This window comes from Gorilla gorilla, chromosome 14 (assembly GCF_029281585.2).
Source record: "Gorilla gorilla gorilla isolate KB3781 chromosome 14, NHGRI_mGorGor1-v2.1_pri, whole genome shotgun sequence".
NCBI lineage: Eukaryota > Metazoa > Chordata > Mammalia > Primates > Hominidae > Gorilla > Gorilla gorilla.
Genome location: NC_073238.2, coordinates 50,647,704 through 50,669,471, shown reverse-complemented (window position 1 = coordinate 50,669,471; position 21,768 = coordinate 50,647,704). Strand labels below are relative to the sequence as shown.

The following is a 21,768-nucleotide window of genomic DNA, read 5'->3' as shown; positions in this document are numbered from 1 at the left end:
ATTAATGAGAGTTTAATTTTCTCCAGTTTGAACTTGGGTTTGTGAAGCTTGCAGTCAGTAGATCAGTACCACCCAAGACTGACAATCTTTCTTTCAAAGACACACAACAGTCATTTAAAATGTAAATAACTTTAGCAAAAAATAGAAGTCTTCTTCGACTTACTAGACGTAATTTGCATATTTATGACTTTTCTGATTTTTAACTCTGTATATGCCTACTATATACTAAACTTCATTTAATTTTTAATCAATCATTATCTTGTATGCTTCTTTACATAAAATACACAGCTTCCTTATTATTTTAAATGAAATGATTGCATAAAAGTCTATGAAGTTACTGGATAATAATTGAGTTAATCATCTTTATATTTTTATACTTTGGAGCTTTTAGCTTTGGAGCTTTTATCAGTAAAAATGATGTATCGGGCCGGATGTGCTGGCTCACACCTGTAATCCCAACACTTTGGGAGGACAATGTGGGCAGATCGCTTGAGCCCAGGAATTTGAGACCAGCCTGGGCAACATGGCAAAACCCATCTCTACCGAAAAATACAAAAAAAAAAAAAAAATTAGCTGGGTGTGGTGGCACACGCCTGCAATCCCAGCTACTCGGCAGGCTGAGGTGAGAGGTTTGCTTGAGCGATCTGGGAGGCAGAGGTTGCAGTGAGCCATGATCATGCCATTGCATTCTGGCTGGGCAACAGGAGTGAAACCCTGTCTCAAAAAAAAAAAAAAAGAAAAAAAGAAAATGAATAGAAACTATTTGTTTCCCTTTGAATTAATTATTTAAAATAACAGGCATGGTGACTGACTAGTGGCAGATGTAAAGGCTTTGGAGGAAGAAAGATTTGACTTCAGATCCTGACTTTGCCACTTTGAGGCAATGGGCCCATGAGAATACATCCCCTCGGAAGCTCAGATGCCTCTTCTTTAGAATGGGGCTAACAAGTCTTAAATGAGAAAATACAAAACAGAGCATCTAATACGTGGTTGCATTGTGGCCGTGGCATAATGAAGGGCGGCTATTTTGCTGCAGCAAGAACTATTAAGTAGGATGTTCAGATCCTTCCCTGATTCTTTCCTTCCAAAACACAATGCAGTACTCCAATAAGCACCATGCCTACTCAGGTGTTCCTGTGTCTCTCCCTCTTAACGAGGACATTTTTTGATTGCTTGCATAGAAACCAAGGTATCTGCCACAGAAAGAGCAGGAAAGAAGAGAGCAAGTTCCACATAAGGTAGGGCCTCAAGGGACAGTTTTAGTGTTGACATATGAGAGAAGTTCTGGAGCATACAAGAAAACTGGAGCGTGAGAGAGGGGTTTTTAAAAGGTTTTGCCCCAGGGTCGGAATCATATCCCTCTAACGTTCTTCATCAACTAAAAATAAAGAATGTAGTCACTTTTTAAAATTTCTGTAGCTGCTGAATTCTGCCGCTGGAACATGACTTTGCTCTGAAAATAAGCAGGTGATCCCTAGATGTATAAGAGTTGCATTATCATGATCATTGTTATTATTATCAGTATTTATTCATATATTTGGAGCCCAGCACCTGAGCCCAGGAGGTTTGATGCTACAGGATGAAGTGGTAAAATCATCTTCGTGGCTAATAACATTTTACTATTTAGAAAAACTGCTCTGGTTTACATGGCCTGGCACCTTTCAAAAGAGTTAAGTTCCTTCTCTGGTCTTAAGTGCCAGGGTCTCCAGCTGGATGAAGTGTGTTGGTCATTAGGCATCCTCTCTCCGGAAAACTTAGTATGTGTCTGAACTTAATGGTGGTGGGGCTCACTCAATCTCTGGGGAGAGAGGGTACTTCTGGAGAATCCTATTATATCATAAGCAGTAAAGGCAAGAAAGGACTTGACAGCTATTCTCTCCCTAGGCTACCTCCCTTGCCCTCTCTAGGGGTATATCATACCATAAGGGGTCAATCCTTAATGTTAATTGTCTCAGCAATTCCATGGTAAGTGTACACAATTACATCACAAATTGCAAAAAGTTTAATCTAGATTTACCAAACAGATGAGAACAGTTATCTTTTTATTTACCAAACAGATAAGAACAGTTACCAAACAGATAAGAACAGTTATCCATTCAAAGCAGTTTCAGCTTTGAATGGATCCAATTCTTAGTAGCTTCCCAGAGGAGTTGTATTTTTCAACAGCTTTAACTGTTTAAAAGCTGTTATCGGCCGGGCACGGTGGCTCACACCTGTAATCCCAGTACTTTGGGAGACCAAGGTGGGCAGATCACGAGGTCAAGAGATGGAGACCATCCTGGCCAACATGGCAAAACCCCATCTCTACTGAAAATACAAAAATTATCTGAGCGTGGTGGCGCATGCCTGTAGTCCCAGCTACTTGGGAGGCTGAGGCAGGAGAATCACTTGAACCTGGGAGGCAGAGGTTGCAGTGAGCCAAGATCGCACTGCTGCACTCCAGCCTAGCGACAGAGCGAGACTTCATAAAAAAGAAAAGCTGTTATCTTCTTGACTACCCATCAAAAAGCTGAAAACAATCAAACAATCAAATCTCTGTATTAGCTCAAGGTTACAACTATGTGAAAAGCTAAATTTAGAATAAAAACAAAACCAAGAAGCAGATCAGTTCACAAAAGCCACATACTGTCATCAGCTCCATAAATAAATAATATCCCTGGCCAGAGTAAATAATTAGGAAGTATCTATCTTTGCATTATAAATGGCAATAGAAATAAATCAGATATTCACACATACAAAAGGAATGGCCACTCCCATGCCTCCATCTAATTAAAAAATTAAACATGGCCAGTCACAGTGGCTCACACCTGTAATCCTAGCACTTTGGGAGGCCGAGGTGGGTGGATCACTTGAGCCAAGGCAACATGGCAAAATCCCATCTCTACAAAAAATACAAAAATTAGCTGGGTGTGGTGGTGAGCACTATAGTTCTAGCTACTCAGGAGGCTGACATGGGAGCTCAGGAGGTCACTGCTGTGGTGAGCCCAGCACCTGAGCTCAGGAGGTCAATGCTGTGGTGAGTTCCCACTACATTCCAGCCTGGGTGACAGAGTAAGATCCTGTCTTAAAAAATAAAGAAACAAATAAATAAGTAAATAATAAAACATAAGAAATCTACAAAAATTCATATTCTGGTCTCCACCAATCTATACTAATAGAAGTCGCAGAGTAACACCATAACTCCTGCCCACAGTCATAATTCACAACACAGCTTCTACAGTCAAGGCAATGTGTCAAATAAGTTTTGTGGGACAGTAGAATCTCTTTAGTAAGTGTATTAGTTCATTTTCACAATGCTGATAAAGATATACCCAAGACTGGGTAATTTATACAGGAAAAAGGGTTTAATGTACTTACAGTTCCATGTGGTTGGGGAGGCCTCACAATCATGGTGGAAGGCAAGGAGGAGCAAGTCACGTCTTACATGGATGGCAGCAGACAAAAAGGGAGAGTTTGTGCAGGGAAACTCCCCCTTATGAAAGCATCAGATCTTGTGAGACTTATTCACTATCATGAGAACAGCATGGGAAAGACCTGCCCCCATGATTCAATTACCTCGCATCAGGTGCCTCCCACAACATGTGGGAATTTAAGACGAGATTTGGGTGGGGACACAGCCAAATCATATTCAGTAAGATATTATAGATATGTATAGAAATCTGAAGTGTTAAAATCATTAAGTAAGTAGCTTTTTAAAAAAATTATTTGACATAGGCCATTTTAAAGGGAGGCTTGAAGTTCTATCTAGGCTAGTGAGACCTGAAGCTCAGTCATCTTCACTCCAGATACACACACATACACATACATGCAGAAACATACCACATGCTACAAACATATGTGCAACTAAAAAATAAGTCATAGATAACTGTGAATGGGAAAGAAATGCCTAATGCCTGTAACGGCAATGAGTAGGCTAAACTTGGTAGGGCTGAGATAGGTGGCTGGCTTCAGGAAGTAGTTTGCAAGTGAAACTTAAATCTTTTTGACACCAGAGGTGAAATTACCCAGGCCCATCAATCACCAGCAACAGCAGCAGCCCTCTGCTTCAGGGCTCCTGATTCATTTTTCTTCCTGCCAAAGGACAAGACCCTCTGTGTGGGCAGAAAGGGAGGTAGGAAGGAGCAGGCAGGTAGCAGAAGGCAGTGTTGAAGTACAGATCTTGTTTCCTCACCTTGGAGAGGACTGCTAATAAGCCCTCATAATTGTTAGTTAGTTTTAATGTTGGTACTCTAACAGAGATTAAGTCATGTAAGTATCTTTTAAAAATCAGTTACCATTTTTATTTCATACAAATAACCACTCCTTCCTCTTTATGTGCCATACCATACACTTCCCAGAATAATTTATTCTGTAGATCTCTCCCAGAAGACAAGAACCTGAGAATACACTGATTGTCAAGGAGGATTTATTGAAAAGCATTTTCTATAGTTAGTATAAAGTTGTTCTATGTTAACAAGAACTGTCTACCCAAATATCACGAAATAAATCTGTTTACAGAATCCTTTCTTCTACAATCTCATGCTTACATCCTGCTTAAGGCAAAGATGGAAACTTGGTACAACTATTTACACTGCATCTCTATTAGCATTAGCTAAATGCACTGCAAAGGCTCCACCTTGTTACCCTGACTTGAGTGGCCTTTCATTGTGTGTGTGTGTGTGTGTTTGTGTGTGTGTGTGTACGTGTGTGTGTTCTGGGCATGCAGGATTTCTGGCAAAGAGTTTTGAACCACAATGGCTGGGGGATTAAATGGGAAAGTGTGCTGGTGGGAGATCTTAATCTGCCACAAAAATGACACTAAACAGAGGGAGAATGTCATGCTAGATGTTAAAATGCAAGTTTTACAGCAGCTTGAGATCCTTTCAACAAAATAGTCAAGGAAACCAAGAAATCAGTAGGCAATCAATTAGGAATAGATGGAAAGTGCTTTGACATAAAGAAAACCACCACTGCCACCTCAATTTGGTGACAACTGACAAACAGTAAAGGGAAGAAACGATGGCCTGAGGCACATCATGACTTTAAGGGATTAGACGAGAACATACATTGGAGATACGTGTACTGTACATATATATATACAGAACATACATACATAGAGAAGGTACACACAGAACACACACTGGAGTCTCCTTGGAAGCTGTGCTACAAAGCAGTGGTTTTCAAAGTGTGATCTCAGACCAACAACATCCGTATTACTTGGAACCTGTAAGAAATGTTAATTTTGGGACTCCACCTTACCTAGCAAATTAAAAATTCTGGGTTGATGTCCAGCAACATGCATTTTAACAAACCTTTCAGGTGATTCTAATGCCTGCTAAAGTTTGAGAACCACTGGAATTATGTTTCAGTTAGGCTTTCATTTCTAGCTGCTTCGTCTACATGCAGGGTGTGTGTGTGTGTGTGTGTGTGTGTGTGTTATATGTCTGAAATTTTTTAAAAGGATATTAATCTTTAAATTTTTGCTTGCTTTAATCCAGTGGTGTTAATAGAAGAAATAAGAAACACAAAAATGGGGTCAATAAAAAGAAATAAGTAAGCTAAAATGATAGGAAAAGGCCAACAGAAAAATAAACAAATAATTTTTTATTTTCTCTTTCATATAGTCAAGTGTGAGCCCCTTGAATTTCTACTGATGTAAAAATCGTATTTGTTTTCATTTGGAAGGAGCCTTCGGAACCTCTGCTGCCACCTTCTCATCTTACAGATGAGGACCTGATCGGGGTAAGGTTTTACTGACCTGCCAAGTTAGACGGCAAGTTCGTGACCCGGGGTCTGAGGAAGAGAGATCGCAGGTAAAAGTTTAAATTGAGTAGATATTCTTGGTTTGGGAGAAAAATAAAGTGCTTATCCACATTTTTTGAAGTTATGTGAATCATTTAAATTGTCTTCCCCATCTCCTGGCTCCTGCCAGAGACTGGTGCTAAGACACGCGTGGTTGGAGGAACACACGCTCTCTCGGGAGGTGACGGCCCAGCAGATGGATCAGCACCACAGACCCTGGCCCCAGCTGCAAGGCTGCCTTTGCCAGGAGAATGAAAGAGTCTTTTCACTCTTGTTTCCTCTCTCCCCATGCCAGGCTCAGCACCAGTACCAGCCCCCACCTTCTGTCTGTGCATGTTTTCTTCAATCCTGGAAGGAAATCGTAAGTGATTTGCCCCAAAAGGATTGCTCTTGAGTGAGTAAAGAGATAAACTTTATTATCATTATTAATCACTACTGTTTTATTTATGCTCTATAATAACCCTCCTTCTTTCAGAAGGTATTGGGTGGGGCCGGAGGAGCTTTATTTTTAAGGGCTGGTTATCTGTCCCATCCCTGACCAGGCCACAATGTCGTCAAAGTTCTATTGTGTATTTTAAACTTAACAGAAAGTTCAATTCAACAGAAAGCCAAAGGTATGAAGAGCCAGGCCTGCGATCTCCATGGCTTCACTCTTCCTACAGTGTGGAGTTCACTGCCTTGCACACCAGGAAGGCTCTATAAATATTTGGTGAATTACTGAGTGAATGTGAGAGGGCAATGAGGGAAAATGGCAACATAAAGCAGATGAAAGAGAGAGCTCCTGAGAGTTGACTCCTTTGTTTGTTACTTTACCTGTAGGAGAAAGGCAGTCAGCGGGCGTTGAATCATGTTAAAGTCACCCTAAAGTAGAGGATGGCAAACGTGATCCTTATGTATTTCCAAGCCTGGGCAGAGAGATCTTCCTGTATTTTCTTGGGGGAAGGTACGTTGGCTTTGGAGATGCTCCAAACCAGATTCCAGGCAGTTGTCAGCAGCTGGGATAAATCAGTTATGGTTCCAGATTAAAATTTAAACTCAGAGCTAACAAAAAGGCATTGATGAAACCACAGCAGAATTTGGAGACAAAATTGTGTTAAATGCCATCATAGACCTTAGATGTCTGCTAGTACTAAGATCGCTATATACGATTATGAAGAGTATAAGACTAACATATCAGTTATAGGACATCTAGGAGTACATTGCAACACTCTTAATAACTCTACTATTTTTTCAACAACAGCTTCTGATACAGCTTTTAAAGGACTAAATGAATTAATACAAGTTATGGTTTTTCATTTTGTATGGCCTCTTGCTGTTTAAAGTTTTATAAAAAGTGAAATACATAAGATGATGACACTTGGAAGAAAGACGGGAGGCAAATGACCTTGGAAGAAAATCGATAGCTGATTTAATTTTTGAGAAAAATAGCATTATTTAAAGAAAATGTTCTGCAATTTTTAAATTTATTTTTATTTTTTATTTTTTGAGACAGAACCTTGCTCTGTCACCAGGCTGGAGTGCAGTGGCACGATCTCCGCTCACTGCAACCTCCGCCTCCTGGATTCAAGCGATTCTCATGCCTCAGCCTCCCGAGTAGCTGGGATTACAGGCAAGCGCTACCACACCCAGCTAATTTTTGTATTTTTAGTAGAGACGGGGTTTCACCATGTTGGCCAGATGGTCTCGATCTCCAGATCGTGAACAGCCCACCTCAGCCTCCCAAAGTGCTGGGATTACAGGCGTGAGCCACTGCGCCCAGCCAATTTATTTTTTAAATTGTTATATTTGTGCTCCAAAAACGTAGAGTGTAATATATTAAGATTTTTAATGTTAGCTTTAGTAATGACTGATTGGAAAAATGTAAAATATACCTATAATATTGAGAGCCTCACTTCTCTTAATATTGAATTATTACATATAGTAACCTACTGATTAAATCAACAAGGTATCTTAAGTTCTAGCTAACAGTATGACTTGCATGCAATCTACTAGGAAAGGCAGCTTTCTATTGGCAGGTTTTTTTCATTTTTTTTTTAATAAGGAGGGGTAATAATATATTGGCTGGAGAATCATTGAAATTGTGGAGAGTATTTTATTTCAGTGATGGATAAACATGATCTCAATACATTCTTTCTGTACCTTTTTTAATGGTCCTTCTTCCTCAAAAGCCTTCCAGATTTGTTTGTGTTCATTTGGAAGCTCATTTATGCCTGGTTTGGGCAGAGGACACACCTGTGTTGTTGTTTATTCCTGTATCCTCAGCAGCTCATATAGTGCTTAACATGCTGGAAGGGAGAAAGGAATGAGCAAATGAAAGAATTTATTTTTTGTTGACATGTTTAAAATATGCCCGACTCTTTCCTTGAAAGAAAAGTGATAAGCCTTAAAGTTTTAGAGCCATGATCATTTTACTAGGGGCAAAGGTTTACTAATATTAATGTATGTATATTGAATCCTTTTTTTGATTATATTTAGCCCTAAAACATATTGCAGTGAGAATAGAGAACACACAAATAAACTGTGTGCCTTAAATTTGCAGAGGCAAATGATTATCCGTCGTATCCTGAGAATATATAATTTTTTAAAAGCTTAGGAAAAATGAGTTTAATATTTGTGTCTATTACTATATTTAGGCCAAAAACTCAGACATATTTTAATTGAACTAGAGGACGCTGTGCCAGATGACTGAATCATCGCATAGTGAGTGAGGAGATACCACCTGTGAATAGAAGCCCTGCTTCCCGCTCAGTTGCTTAGCTAACAAGACCGGGAATACACTGCCATCTACCTCCCTGTTTGCTTCAGATCTTCTGTTTCAAGAGAAGCTTACAAGGGTTTTTTCATCCCAATTTAATTATTTTAAGTTTTTTTTTTTTTATGGTTTTAAGGAGCGGAGAGTTTAATAGGCAAGAAGGAAAGGGGAAGACAGAAGGAAGAAGCTCCCCTGTACACAGACAGAGGGATGGGTCTCCAAAGCCAAAAGAGGAGGTCCCCACCTTGCCACAGATACCAGCCAGGTATATATGCAGAGGCTGGAGGAGGCGGTGTTTGATTTGCATAGGGCTCAGGAGATTGGTTTGACTAGGCATGTCATTCACGTAAACCGCGAAAAAGCTGGCCCTCCCACCCTACCCTTTTAATATGCAAGTGCAGGGTGCCATGATTTTCTACACATGTGGGGATATGTGGGGGCAGCCATGTTGCCAGGAACATGTGGGGAAAGGGCAAGAAGGCCTCCATGTTTGGGTGGACCCAGTTGCTGATAGCCAATATTTGCATATCAAAGGTTGCTGGCCTGGCTCTAAGAGCCAGGGCTTTACAAGAAACTTCTCCGGAGATGCTTTAAAAACCGAAAACTTCCCAAGGACCCCTTTTCCTATAACGCTCCCTGCTGTGGAGATGCCACACTAACTGCTGTTAGGGGATTTTGGGCGGCGACTCTTACCGGCTACTTCCTGCTGAAAAGGGGCATCGAATGGGGAACAGCAGCTAGCGCTCCTCCTGGGGTGGATCTAAGGGTCCTTAGAAGAATGGCGTGTCCATGTGTGGTTCAGTTTACAGCACCATTTGGAGTTTGATTGCTTCAGTCTGATGATTGAATTTTCTTTCTCGGCGCATGCATCAAAATGATACGGCTCTGATGAGTGGAGGAACACCATGGTTCTTGGTCCTCATGCCGGTTTAAATAAAACGACACAGATACACGTAGGGTGGTTTTAAGGAGTGGAGAGTTTAATAGGCAAGAAGGAAGGGCGAAGACAGAAGGAAGAAGTTCCCCTGTACAGAGACAGAGCGAGGGGTATTCCAAGCCGAAAGAGGAGGTCCCCCAAGATTTTTATAAATGCATGTATTTTCAGACTTTTACAAACTAATAATTTTTCAGAACCCAGCTGCACTCAAAATTTCAACTGAAAAGTGAGTTGAGTATCAGAAATGGCATCAGTACTTTGCACATAACAGATGTGCAAATATTTGATTGATTCATTGAAACTGCTGAACCAGAAAACTGTTTCTATGGAGGCAGGAAGTTGAAATAGGGAGAGAAATATAAAGTTATCTTTGAATTAATGAGGAAGTGTAGAGGATACAGGGAGGTATACCAGGTAAGGGATGTGGTGCTGATGGTGGTAATAGTAGTGTGATAATTTTGATAGACAGACAGGATGAGATTCCATGGAATGTCTGACATTTGAGATGAATCTAATAAGCAGAGTTGTGAAATATAAGGTCTGTTCCAGAACAGCTGAATAAAGTGTGGCACAGCTGGAGAATAGAAGATGTGAAGAAAGAGAGGCAGCGCTGAGTAGAGAAGTCAGACCAGATTTTATGGAGGGCCTTGAACTCCTTTCTAAAGTATTTAGATTGTTTTTCCAGGCACTATGGAGTCATTCAAGGTTTTTAAGCAGGACAGTGAAATGAACAGATTGTGTTTTAGAAAACCCTGGTCACACATAGAGAAAGCATTAGCTTAGAGAGACCAGAGAGAGGAAGCTACTGCAGGAATCCAGGTGAGAAATGATAAGTCTGACAGAGCGGTGGTGGCTGTGGGATGTGTAAAGACATTTTGAGGGTTGAATTTGCAGGATTTGGTGATTGGCTCTGTATGAGAAGGGGTAAAGAGGCCAGAAGATGAGCTCTTACCTCCAACACGCTGGGCATTCTAGAGTGAGGTGATAGGTCTTTAGTCCACCCATGCATTCCACAAATATTCACAGCTCGCCTGTTCCATTGCAGACGTTGTGCTAGATGCTGGAGCTATGGAGATAAAAAAAGATATGGTCATTGTTCTAAAGGCATCTACAAGTATATACAAATTAAAATTCCTCATCCTTACAAAGTCAAAAAACTAGGGATAAAGTTGGACAAATATTTCAACATACATGACCAATATCCTTCATCTGTGCTCCATAGAGAAGTGGGTAGGTATCAATAGGCGGTTTATAGGAGAAGAAATCCAGGAAGAGAGACTTGGCTTTCCTAGTAATCTAAGATATTTGCAAAAACAAACAAAATGAAAAACGTTTTGGAGAAAAGTCTGGAAGATTAATAAAAATGAAAAAGAATAATAATAACATAGTAACATATCCCAATTTTATAGGCTAGAACGCACATACACATACACACAGAGTAGGAAAAATGAAAAGTATGTACACCATACACTTAATAGTGGTTCATCCCAAAAAATGGGGCCACAGATGTGGTAGTTTTTACTTAATTCTTTGCACTGTATAATTTTTTTTTACTTTAACCATCTGTTGCTCCTATAAGCTAAAAATAACCAATAATGCATTTTCTACTTTGGATAAAATGATAAAGAGTGCAGTGTGTAGAGGAGATGGGAGGAGAGCAGTCCTGGCAGCAGCAGGACACGTGGAAAGGAGTAGGAAGTGGAAGTGTGGGGCATTGGTGGTAGCCCCTAGCAGTTCAGCATCATGCAACATCCAGTGTCAGAGGAGACAGCGAAGGAGTCATGCAAAACAGTTTAGTTCTTATCCTAAAAGGGACCAGGAACCAGTGACAGCTTTGGATCAGGAGAGAGACATGGCCCCGTGTGCAGATCCCTCTGGGGTCAGTGTGGAGAATGGATGAAGGGGGCTGATTGACAGCAGAGAGGTCACATAGGAGGCCTCTGTTAAAACACAGCAAGAGGTAATGAGGCCCCTGTGGCAGGAGGACCTTGGTCAAGTCAACTTTTGCAAACTTTCTGTTCCTTGATTGTCTCACTGTAAAATGGCAAGAAGAATAGCATTGATCTCAAAGACAGATAGATTATGAACTTAGTGAAGGTCAATTTTTAGGGCCCCTCACTTGCACTGGCCCAAATATTTCCCTTGACAAATCCTAATTCTAATATTTGTAATCTTCTGTTCTTTTTCTTTAATGGGACCTGAAACTATACAAGTTTCAGGCTTCATGAAACTTGGATCCATTTCTGACAAAGCGTGGGATTGCCATCAGAACAACGTGAGCTGATCCCTCAAGCGGGTGTGGGACAGTATCCGGCACACAGTACCTGCTCTAGCAGTGTTGGCTGTTTTTATTATGTGGAGGTGGATTAGGGAGACTGGATGCTTCTAAGACGATCCCTGGGAATTCTGACTTGGGCCACAAGGTGTTAATCCCTCAAATAGAGATTATTTAGTTTAAAAATGAAGGAATACAGGTTCAATTTTGGCTATGTTGGAGCTCATGGTACAGATAAAATAGTCAGTGGGTGTCCAGAAGTAGGCCAGGAAATGGTGAGGTATAGAGCTCAAGAGAGGTTAACGTTATACATTCGAGAATTATCCAAATAGAAAAGATAGTTACAGTCACCATTACTGATAAGAGGGTCCAGGGATAATGTGGAGAATGAAAACGGAATAGCGTTCAGGACAGAATCCTGGAGAACACCAACTTTTAGCAGTCAGGAAGATTGTGATGGTGGTTCCATGAATCTATAAACAGATATGTAAAACTTTATACTACTGCATACCGTCCCTCAGCCCAAAAAAAGAGTGCATGTAAAAACTGGTAAAATCAAAATAAGGCCTGTAGTTTAGTTAATAATACATACCAATGCTAGTTTCCTGATTTTCATAATGTACTATGGTTATGTAAGGTGTTATCTTTGAGGAAAGCTGGATGACGTACACTTAAAACTATTATTTGTGCATCTTATTATAGTATTTGTCTCAAAATAAAAAGTAAAAATAAAAACAAAAAACAACAACAACAAAAAAACCAACAGGCTGCAACACAATCACTGCTGAGACGCTGAGGCATGTCCATTTTGGCAGAGCTGATTCAGTGTTGCCAGATAATTCAGAATTAAATACTGAGTGCTGATATTATTTCATGGCTATCTTGAGCAGTAATCTAATTTCAGGCTAATTTCACAAGAATGTGACCAACTGCACAAGCTAAAATAACTGGGACATTCTTGCCAAAATCTGCCTCCGGTCAATAAAAACCCCAAATCTTCATAGGGGAAAAAGGATCAAGCAAAGGCAGAGAAGAGTAGATGGGAAAATTCAGAGAAGGGGGAGGACCAAAAGGCAGCAGCTCAGCATTTCTCTAGAGTTCAGAGAGAGAGAGAGAGAAAGAAAGAGAGACAGACAAAAAGAGGGACAGAGAGAGAGAGAGAGAGAGAGATGCTTATTTAACTCAACACCTGATTTATTCCCAAACACTAGGAAAGAGAATTCCATTTAATTCCCATACTCTCCTAGAAAAAGTAAATAGGGAAAAATAAAATCAACTAGAAATCATTTTGGTTGTTATTGTTTTCAGAAAAAAGAATCATTATTAATCTTTAGACTGATCCTGTTCTCACAGATCGTCAGGCAAATACAAGGACTGTTTAAAATACTTTCGTTCCATGCCACTCAAAGTGTGGTCTGTGGACCAGTCCCTTGGGGCTTTCCAGAAATGCAGCCTCTCAGGTGCCATCCTAGACCTATTGAATCAGAATCTGTCTTTTTTTTTTTTAATATTCAGAGGATGTGTATGCATGTTAAAGAGTGGGAAGCCCTGATTTAGCAGTCCTGCCTTTCACCATGTTGATAATCACCAGCAGAAAATTAGTTAATACAGAGGACAATTACTGCCAGCATTTTGGAAAATAATCTTACATAACCAAAAAGAACAGTGGAATAAGGTATTAATTTTTAGAGTCTCCTAGGAACAAAATCTCATTAAAAAAAAAAAAGTATCCTCCACATTACAGTCTGCTTTCTTGCTGTTGGTTTTGGGCTAGCAGCTGAGGCGCAGCAAGCTGTGGGCTATCTTAGGCACCAAGCAAGCCCTGAGGGTTAGCCTGGTGGAGGAGTAGGGCCCACACTTGGCCGAGGCCATAAGCTTCGTCTTCAGTGTGGTGCAGAGGCCACCTGAGAAGATCTGGACTCATGCAGAGCACACAGGGGAGAAAGAAACTAGGGATTCTGCATCCTGAGAGCAATGTCTCATTCAGAGCATGATATTGAAATGCACTTTTTTCAATAACTGAGTCACTACTGGACAAGTTGCTTAACAAAGTTGTAGTGAATACATGTAGTCAGCTGTGACTCATTAGATCTGGGTATAGCCACACCCCTTCACAGCTGGTCACCTCCTGAGCCTCTGTTTCTTCTTCCATAACATGGGTATATATATATATATATTTTTTTTTTTTTTGAGATGGAAGTCTTGCTCTGTCGCCTAGGCTGGAGTGCAGTGGCGTAATTGCAGCTCACTGCAACCTCCACCTCCTGGGGTCAGGTGATTCTCCTGCCTCAGCCTCCTGAATAGCTGGGATTACAGGCGTGCGCCACCATGCCCGGCTAATTTTTGTACTTGTAGTAGAGACGGGCTTTTGCCATGTTGCCCAGGCTGGTCTCGAACTCCTGACCTCAGGTGATCCGCCCATCTCAGCCTTCCAAAATGCTGGGATTACACCCGGCTGACATGGGTATTGTTTGCCTGGGGTCTAGTACAAGGACTGGAGTGATAATAATGCCTGCCTACAATGGAGCGTCCTAGGCATTGCTCAAGGTAATTTTTGCACAGCATGCTGACAACCTTGAAACATCACACAGGCATAAAATCTTTTTATTATTGATATTCATGCAGTCAAGAATTTGTCTTAAAACCAAAGAGCAAAAATATCAATTGTAAATATCAATAGAGATTACAATAGTCATCAGTAATAGCTTTCTTACTATAAGAATGTTGTAGTATAATTAAAAATGTAAATAGTAGCAATAAATGATTAGTAAAGTTTAGAAAGTTTTCAGTTTCAATTATCCATCAGAATGAAAAGACGGTTTTAGGGTGATGCAAAGGGGCCAGGCGTGGTGTAAGCACTTTGGGGGTCTGATGCAGATGGATCACCTGAGGTCAGGAGTTTGAGGCTAGCCTGGCTAACATGGCGAAACCCAGTCTCAACTAAAAATACAAAATTAGCTGGGCGTGGTGGTGGGCACCGGTAATCCCAGCTACTCAGGAGGCTGAGGCGGGACAATTTCTTGAACCCAGGAGGCAGAGGTTGCAGTCAGCCGAGAGCACGCCATTTCACTCCAGTCTGGGCAACAAGAGGGAAACTCTGTCTCAAAAACAACAACAACAAAAACAACAAAAAAGAATGATGCAAAGCGATTGAAAAAAATTATATTAATGTTCCCTCTGGTGGTGCTTGTGTTTGAAAAATTTATGTATTCCATAATTCAAAACTTGTTTTCTTTTAGAGAGTTCAGAAATTCCCTGAAAAAGACAGATTCTTTTGACTATTTGAGGTTCTGCTTAGTTTAATGTATTTTGTTCCCAAAAGTTTGAGGTAATACAGATGGCATGCATTTTTCAGAAGATTGCAATAAAAACATGTATATAAGTTGGTTTGCTTCCACCTGGAAACAGTTACATTATATTAATGTTGAAATTGATACAGACAGCATTATGAGGTTAATGTGCAATATCGTTACACCATGAATTTTAGCTCCATGATAGTATGTCTGTGTCTAATGTGAGTATTGGAGAAATATGACAGCTCCCAAGACATTTCTGGACAGAGTTGTCTAACCATCACAGATTTCCAAGTTATTACAGAACTTTAGAGCCTGCATGGCATCTCAAAAGGTTCTTTGTCTACGGAGGTATTAAAGGACTAACTACCAAGAATAGAAAAGGGTCACTTTCTGGTGAAAGTAGTGCCTACTCTAACATAGCAATATAAATATTGATGTGAAAATTCAGAGCTTAGTGGGGGAAGGGGGCAAGAGAAGAAGAATTCTTACCATATTTATGCAGCAAACTTTTATCTGGCGAGTTGATTCACTTGCATATATGGCAAAACACACGCCTTTAAAGATTTTCACAGATCTCTAAAAACAGAGAGAGTAAAACCCGAAAGGTAGTTATGAGAATCAAATGAGTTACTCTGTATACAAAGTGCCTAGCACAATGCCCGGTACTTGGGAGACGGTACAAATGCTAGTTCTTTTACTTCTTACTGTTCCGATACGCATAATTCTTCTCTTCCCCATCTCAGTATGAAATAGCTCCTAGTGTCATCTGGGGATTAGTTACCTAATCCCCAAATCTGAAAGACATTCTTAACACCTTCCTCTCTGCCTCATCTTCCTACCCCCAAATCCAGTGAACTTACTAGGGTAGCTCTAACATTCATCATTCTAGAACTGCTGATTTCATTTGACATGTTTCCCTAATGGCAATGCAGGAATTTTCTCCAAAAATCAAAAATTTAAGTTTAAAAATTTATTTATTTATTTATTTATTTATTTATTTATTTTTGAGATGGAGTCTCGCTCTGTCACCCAGGCTGGAGTGCAGTGGCGCAATCTTGGCTCACTGCAACCTCCACCTCCCAGGTTCAAGCGATTCTCCTGCCTCAGCCTCCCGTGTAGCTGGGACTACAGGCGTGTGCCACCATGCCTGGCTAATTTTTTGTATTTTTAGTAGAGATGGGGTTTCACTGTATTAGCCAGGATGTTCTCGATCTCCTGACCTCGTGATCTGCCCACCTCAGCCTCCCAAAGTGCCGGGATTACAGGCATGAGCCACCGCGCCCGGCCTAAAAATTTATTTTTAATCCACCTGGGTGATTGCAGAATAAAATTCAGCATCTACTATGTTCAAAGAGGTGGTGTTTTTTTTTTTTTTTTAATTAACAACCTCTTACATAGTGTTTAGTGTTCTAGGCACTATCCTAAATGCCCTATACATACTGGCTCATGAAGCAGTTACTATCATTACCCTGTTTTAGCAGTGAGGACACAGATGACACAGATGAATACAGCAAACTTGCCCAAGGTCACCAAGCTGGCCAGTGGCAGATCCAGAATTTGGACTCTGAATTTGAACAGCTGGCTTCAGGATCTGTGCTCTTGACTACTGCAATCTGCTGTCTCTTGTGGAGTACAGAGCTTTGCATACGTTATTTTATTTAATCCCAAATACAATCCTATGAAGTTGTTACTGCTTTCTCAACAAGCCAAGCTGGAAACAAGCTTTGAGGGTAAGTGACTTGCCTAAGTTCATGTAGGTGGTAGGTAAGACTCTTAGGACTCAAACAGCTGCATGTGATGGTCCACGGCATTAAGTATATGTCTATATTTAGAGCTAACCTGAAGAGGCCATCTCTAGCCTTGGCAAATTACTCTTTTTTCTAAGGTGTTTCAGATTTTTCCAAAGTATATTACCTCTTGGGAATTGGATAAACAATAAGACACTGTGGTATAAGAAAAACATGCTAAGGTTTTAAAGTCAAAGACTCCAATTTAAATTACAGTTTTACCACTTACTAGTCACAAGACCTTGACCGTGTTATGTAATGTCAATAAACCCCACTCCATATAATTTTGTGGGGGAGGAGTTTAAAGGCAATATAGGGAAACTAATCATGCTGAGCATACGGTATTCAACAAAATGTTAATTTCAATAAAATAACAGTTCTGAAAACAACCTTTGAGAACCTTGGCTTTGTCCGGTACTTGCTGTGGTTTGGAACATATTACATAAACTTTCTGAGCTTCTACTTCTTCATCTAAGCATAGCCACCTTATTTGTTCATTGGGGGTGGGAGGTGGTGAGATAGAATGATGAATAAAAAACAGTCAGAAGAAGACCTTCCACTTGGCCCCCCAAAATAATATTTATTAGTCTTATCCCCAATTTAATTTTGCAGAAAAGTTAATGGGAACTCTTTTTATCTAAAAAAGTTAATCAAATTCCAAAAGTCCTTTAACTTATTCTGATGGAGTAACTTAAAGACTTGGCAAGTAGGCTTAATATATATGTAGTTTGTGTGGGCTACTTAAAATAGGATTTTCTTAGCATTTTAATTTCCACGTCTCCAGGACTGCTTAAGAAGTGCCCTGCTGTTATAATCAAACCTTGTGACTAAATATAGTTCAGTGATGCTCAGCTATGCTGTGATCTGACACTACGGGGACTTCTCTATATATAAGTTAAACTAAGGAAATATTTTGGATTGCAGAACTGACTCTTTTAAAAGAAACAAGGATTCTCAAGACCTACTTGTGTCCTGAATGAGAGTTTTAAAAATGGCCAATAGCTTCTTTTTGTCAGTAATAGTAATACAGTACCAATTGTTCGAGCCAAACTGGGACTATGAGAAAAAAATAGGTAAATCCAACTTTCATTTCTCCTCCTCATATATTAGTCATGACAGCAATAAGTCTTTGCAGCTGTGTCAGGGAGATGATGATTTTTCAAGTTAGTATTGCTTTACGAAAAAGAGCTTTATTTTTTAAAGACACAGCAGCAATTAGAAATCCAAACATGCAAAAAAGACTAAGAAATAAAGACCATTCATAAAATGAATATGATTGAATAACAAAAAAACAAGAGTTTCTGGGAAGAATCGTTTGAAAATTTTAACTGTAAAAATATAAATGTTGGCGTATTTTTGCCAAATTTCATAAAATAGCAGGTTTTTCTTTTTTTTTCTATGAATAGTGACTTTGCTTATGAACATTTTATGAACTGACGCATTTAAATCTGTTTAGTATTGTGTTCCTGGTAATCAGCTATAATATCAGTTCATTTGGGCAATCAGGCTCGGATGGACCAGCTCCAAGAACTGAGAGTCCTGGAGCTGGAATTTCTGGGCCTCGATCTTTCCATCCAAAACCTGCATATTGCCAGAAAAGTGTTAGCTGTTCTGGAATGGGAATTCTCCCAAGACAATCAAGGATGTTCAACAATGAATTCCTGGTGTTCAGTGGATTTTGCCAGTAATTCATTACACATTTTTCTTCTTGGCTGCCCCCATAAATAATCTATTCATGAAGGGCTAGTGTCTGACTGATGATACAGTGAACCAGCACTAAAGATAGTCTCTTTATTCTTGTAATCCACAATTACACAGAATTTAAAAACCTTTTATAAGTATACAGAGAATACCTGAACATAACCAGTGATTATTTTAATAATGCATAATTCTTAACCACTTTGCTGTTTTGCCAAAGGGTTCTTTCACATTCCACTTATAGGTTCCTTTTATAAAAAGACAAGCAGTGTTTAAACAGAAGTTCTGTGGGTGTGACTTGCTGCAGGCTGCACAGCGTAGGACATTCCTCTTCTCCCCTGAATCCTGAATTTCAGCAGAATCCTTACCAGGGGCTTCAGGGGCTTTTTCCAAGGAGGCCATACCTTCACATTCTTCTAAGAAAATGAATGTTTCCAACAACTTACCTCTGTACCAGCAAAGATGACTTGTGACTGGTCAGGTCTAATCTGCACTCCCAGAAAACTATCCCATGGGTGATGGCCATCAATGTGCAAGGAGCTTGAATTACAAAAGTTTCACTCATGCACTTGCCTCCTCAGGAAGCAGGTCCCAGATAAAGCCAACCATCCACCCTTGAAAAAAACTGATTAGGTATCCATGGTTGTAAGAGCGGGAGCATCCACGCTCTGCCTCACTCCAAGGAGGGTTCTTAGTTGATGGTTACCTGGACCCCCACGGCAACCACAACCCTGAGAACCTAGGAAGTGCAGCCTTTATGAGGAAAGGGACAGTTGCCTTTCTCAAGTGGAGGAAGAATGTCTACATTAAGACATTCACATATTGGTGGGGAAAATAGGTTTGAGGGATAATGATTAAAACTGTCTTTAAAAGCGCTTATCTTTACATTTCTTGAAATAAAATAAAGCACTTTTAATACACAGAATAATAACATATGAAATATTTTACAAATTTCAATTTAGTAAATCATGCACACTAACTTCCATGTATCCTCCCTTACTTATGTTGACAAAAAGAGTCAAACTCTGTAAGATATTTGAAGAGATTTATTCTGAGCCAAATATGAGTGATCATGGTCTGTGACACAGCCTTCAGGAGGTCCTGAGAACATGTGCCCAAGGGGGTCGAGGTGCAGCTTGGTTTTATACATTTTAGGGAGGCATGAGACATCAATTAAATACATTTAAGAAATACATTGGTTCGGTCCAGAAAGGGGGGACAACTTTAAGTAGGAGGGCTTCCAGGCTATTGGTAAATTTAAACATTTTCTGGTCGACAGTTGGTTGAGTTTGTCTAAAGACCTGGGATCAACAGAAAGGGCAGGCTGTCTGGATTAAGACAAAGGATTTTGGAGACCCAAGTTCTTATTTGCAAAGGAAGGCTTCAGGTGGTAGACTTCAGAGAGAATAGGTTGTAAAATGTTTATCATGTGGGGGTCTGTCCCACAGACCCTGACCCAATGACGGATGAATAAAGTACACTGACATACAGCTATTCTGCTTTGCCAATCCAGCTGAGCGTCCAGGCTGCTTACAGACTCCAAGCAGAGTGCTGTAAAGCACAGCCTCGACCAGCTAGCGAGACTTGTCGTATTTATTCAGTAAAGATTAATTGACAAAGGCTTGAGTCAACACCACTAGGGGGTAATTGATATTGTGGACTCCGGAGTAGAAGGCAATTAAGCACCCATAGTAGATCAAAAGTTAGTCTTAGGACCACATGAGTAAACAAGCTAGTTAGGTAAACTCTCCACATTCCTTTGTTTCTACTCTAATTTATTTAACTAGGGGGACAAGGCTGCCTTCAGCTAAGTACTATATGTAAAAACCCTCAGGCCTTCCCAAAGGATTTGTGTATATTCTCTATAACTTTTTCCCACCAGCCTGACTGAACCCCCACATTATCAGACTTAAAGTCTGTGTTGATGTTAATGCCAAGGAGCTATTACGTTAGTGCAAAGGTAATTGTGGGTTTTTTTTTTTTTTTGCCATTACTTTAATGAGAAAAACTGCAATTACCTTTGCACCAACCTAATATAATGAGTCATGTTTCGACCCCCACTTCCCATCATGGCCTGAAACAGTCTCTCAGGTTAAATTTTAAAAGAGCCCTGGCTGAGAAGGAAGTCCATTCAGATGGTTGGGGGGAACCTTAGAATTTTATTTTTGGTTTACACTTACTAGAAACTTCTCATGATTTTACACTTCCACAGTTTTATGAGATGTTTATAAATTTACTTTGCTTTGTTGCAAGTAACATATATAGTAGGAGATACGTCGGCATGTCATTTTCTGTGCTGTTCCAATATTCCAAACCTTTATTTTTTTGACTGAAAATAGCTGTCCCTTTCCAGGCCTCACTGATTTCAGAGCAAGATTATGTTATGTGGATATTGAAAACAGATATGACCTCTTGGGTGTTTCCCACATTTCCTTTCTGGCACTCAGAATTGTATAGAGTTAGCTCTGCCATGATAACTTAATACAAAATACATGTTGTAGAGCTAGGCATGGTGGTGCATGCCTGTAATCCCAGTTACTCAGGAGGCTGAGGCGGGAGGATCACTTAAGCCCAGGAGTTTAAAGCCTTAGTGAGCTATGATAGTTCCACTGCACTCCAGCCTGGCAACAAAGCAAGGTGCTGACTCAAAAAAGAAAACCAACAACAAAAACATAAAGTATGTGTTGTGAACCCACATACCTACATCTGTTCTAAAAATCACTGCGACTCCATTATCAAGCAATTGCCTGATACAAAGCAGGTGCTTAATAAATATTGTTTGAATGAATGAATGAATCAATACAATCCTAAAGAGCAGACTTACTTTATCTCTCTCAAGATTTTTGTTGTAAACATTTCTACTTTTACCTTGTCTTCTTTACTTACATTTTCTGTTTCTAGGTCTAGTTTCCTCTTCAGCTATTATTAAAAGTATGCCAAAACTGAAATTTATTTTCTTGTGAAAAAAGATTAAAGAAGTAAATCCACATAGAGTAGAATTGGCTGTAAAGAACACATACAGTTGGAGAATTAATCATGGGTCTCTAAGACCATGCTTAGAACTGACAGTTCACTAGGAGGACTCACAGGACTTAGGAAAGCAATTATACCCACAGTTCTGGTTTATTACAGCAAAAGAATATACATTAAAATTAGCAATGGGAAAAGGTGCACAGAGGCAAAGTCCAGGAGAAAACAGGCGCAAGCTCCAACATATCCTCTCTCAGTGGAGTTGCACAGGC

General features: G+C 40.0%; 1 protein-coding gene across 1 annotated transcript in view; it reads left to right on the top strand.

The window, feature by feature from the left end:
* The first annotated feature begins 6,083 nt into the window (after nt 1–6,083).
* The window catches only part of SPART (spartin), a 67,249-nt gene continuing 51,564 nt past the window's right edge, over nt 6,084–21,768 (top strand). The window contains exon 1 of the mRNA XM_055360661.2: nt 6,084–6,175. The gene's annotated coding sequence lies outside the window, so the exon portion shown is untranslated. The remainder of the gene's footprint in view (nt 6,176–21,768) is intronic.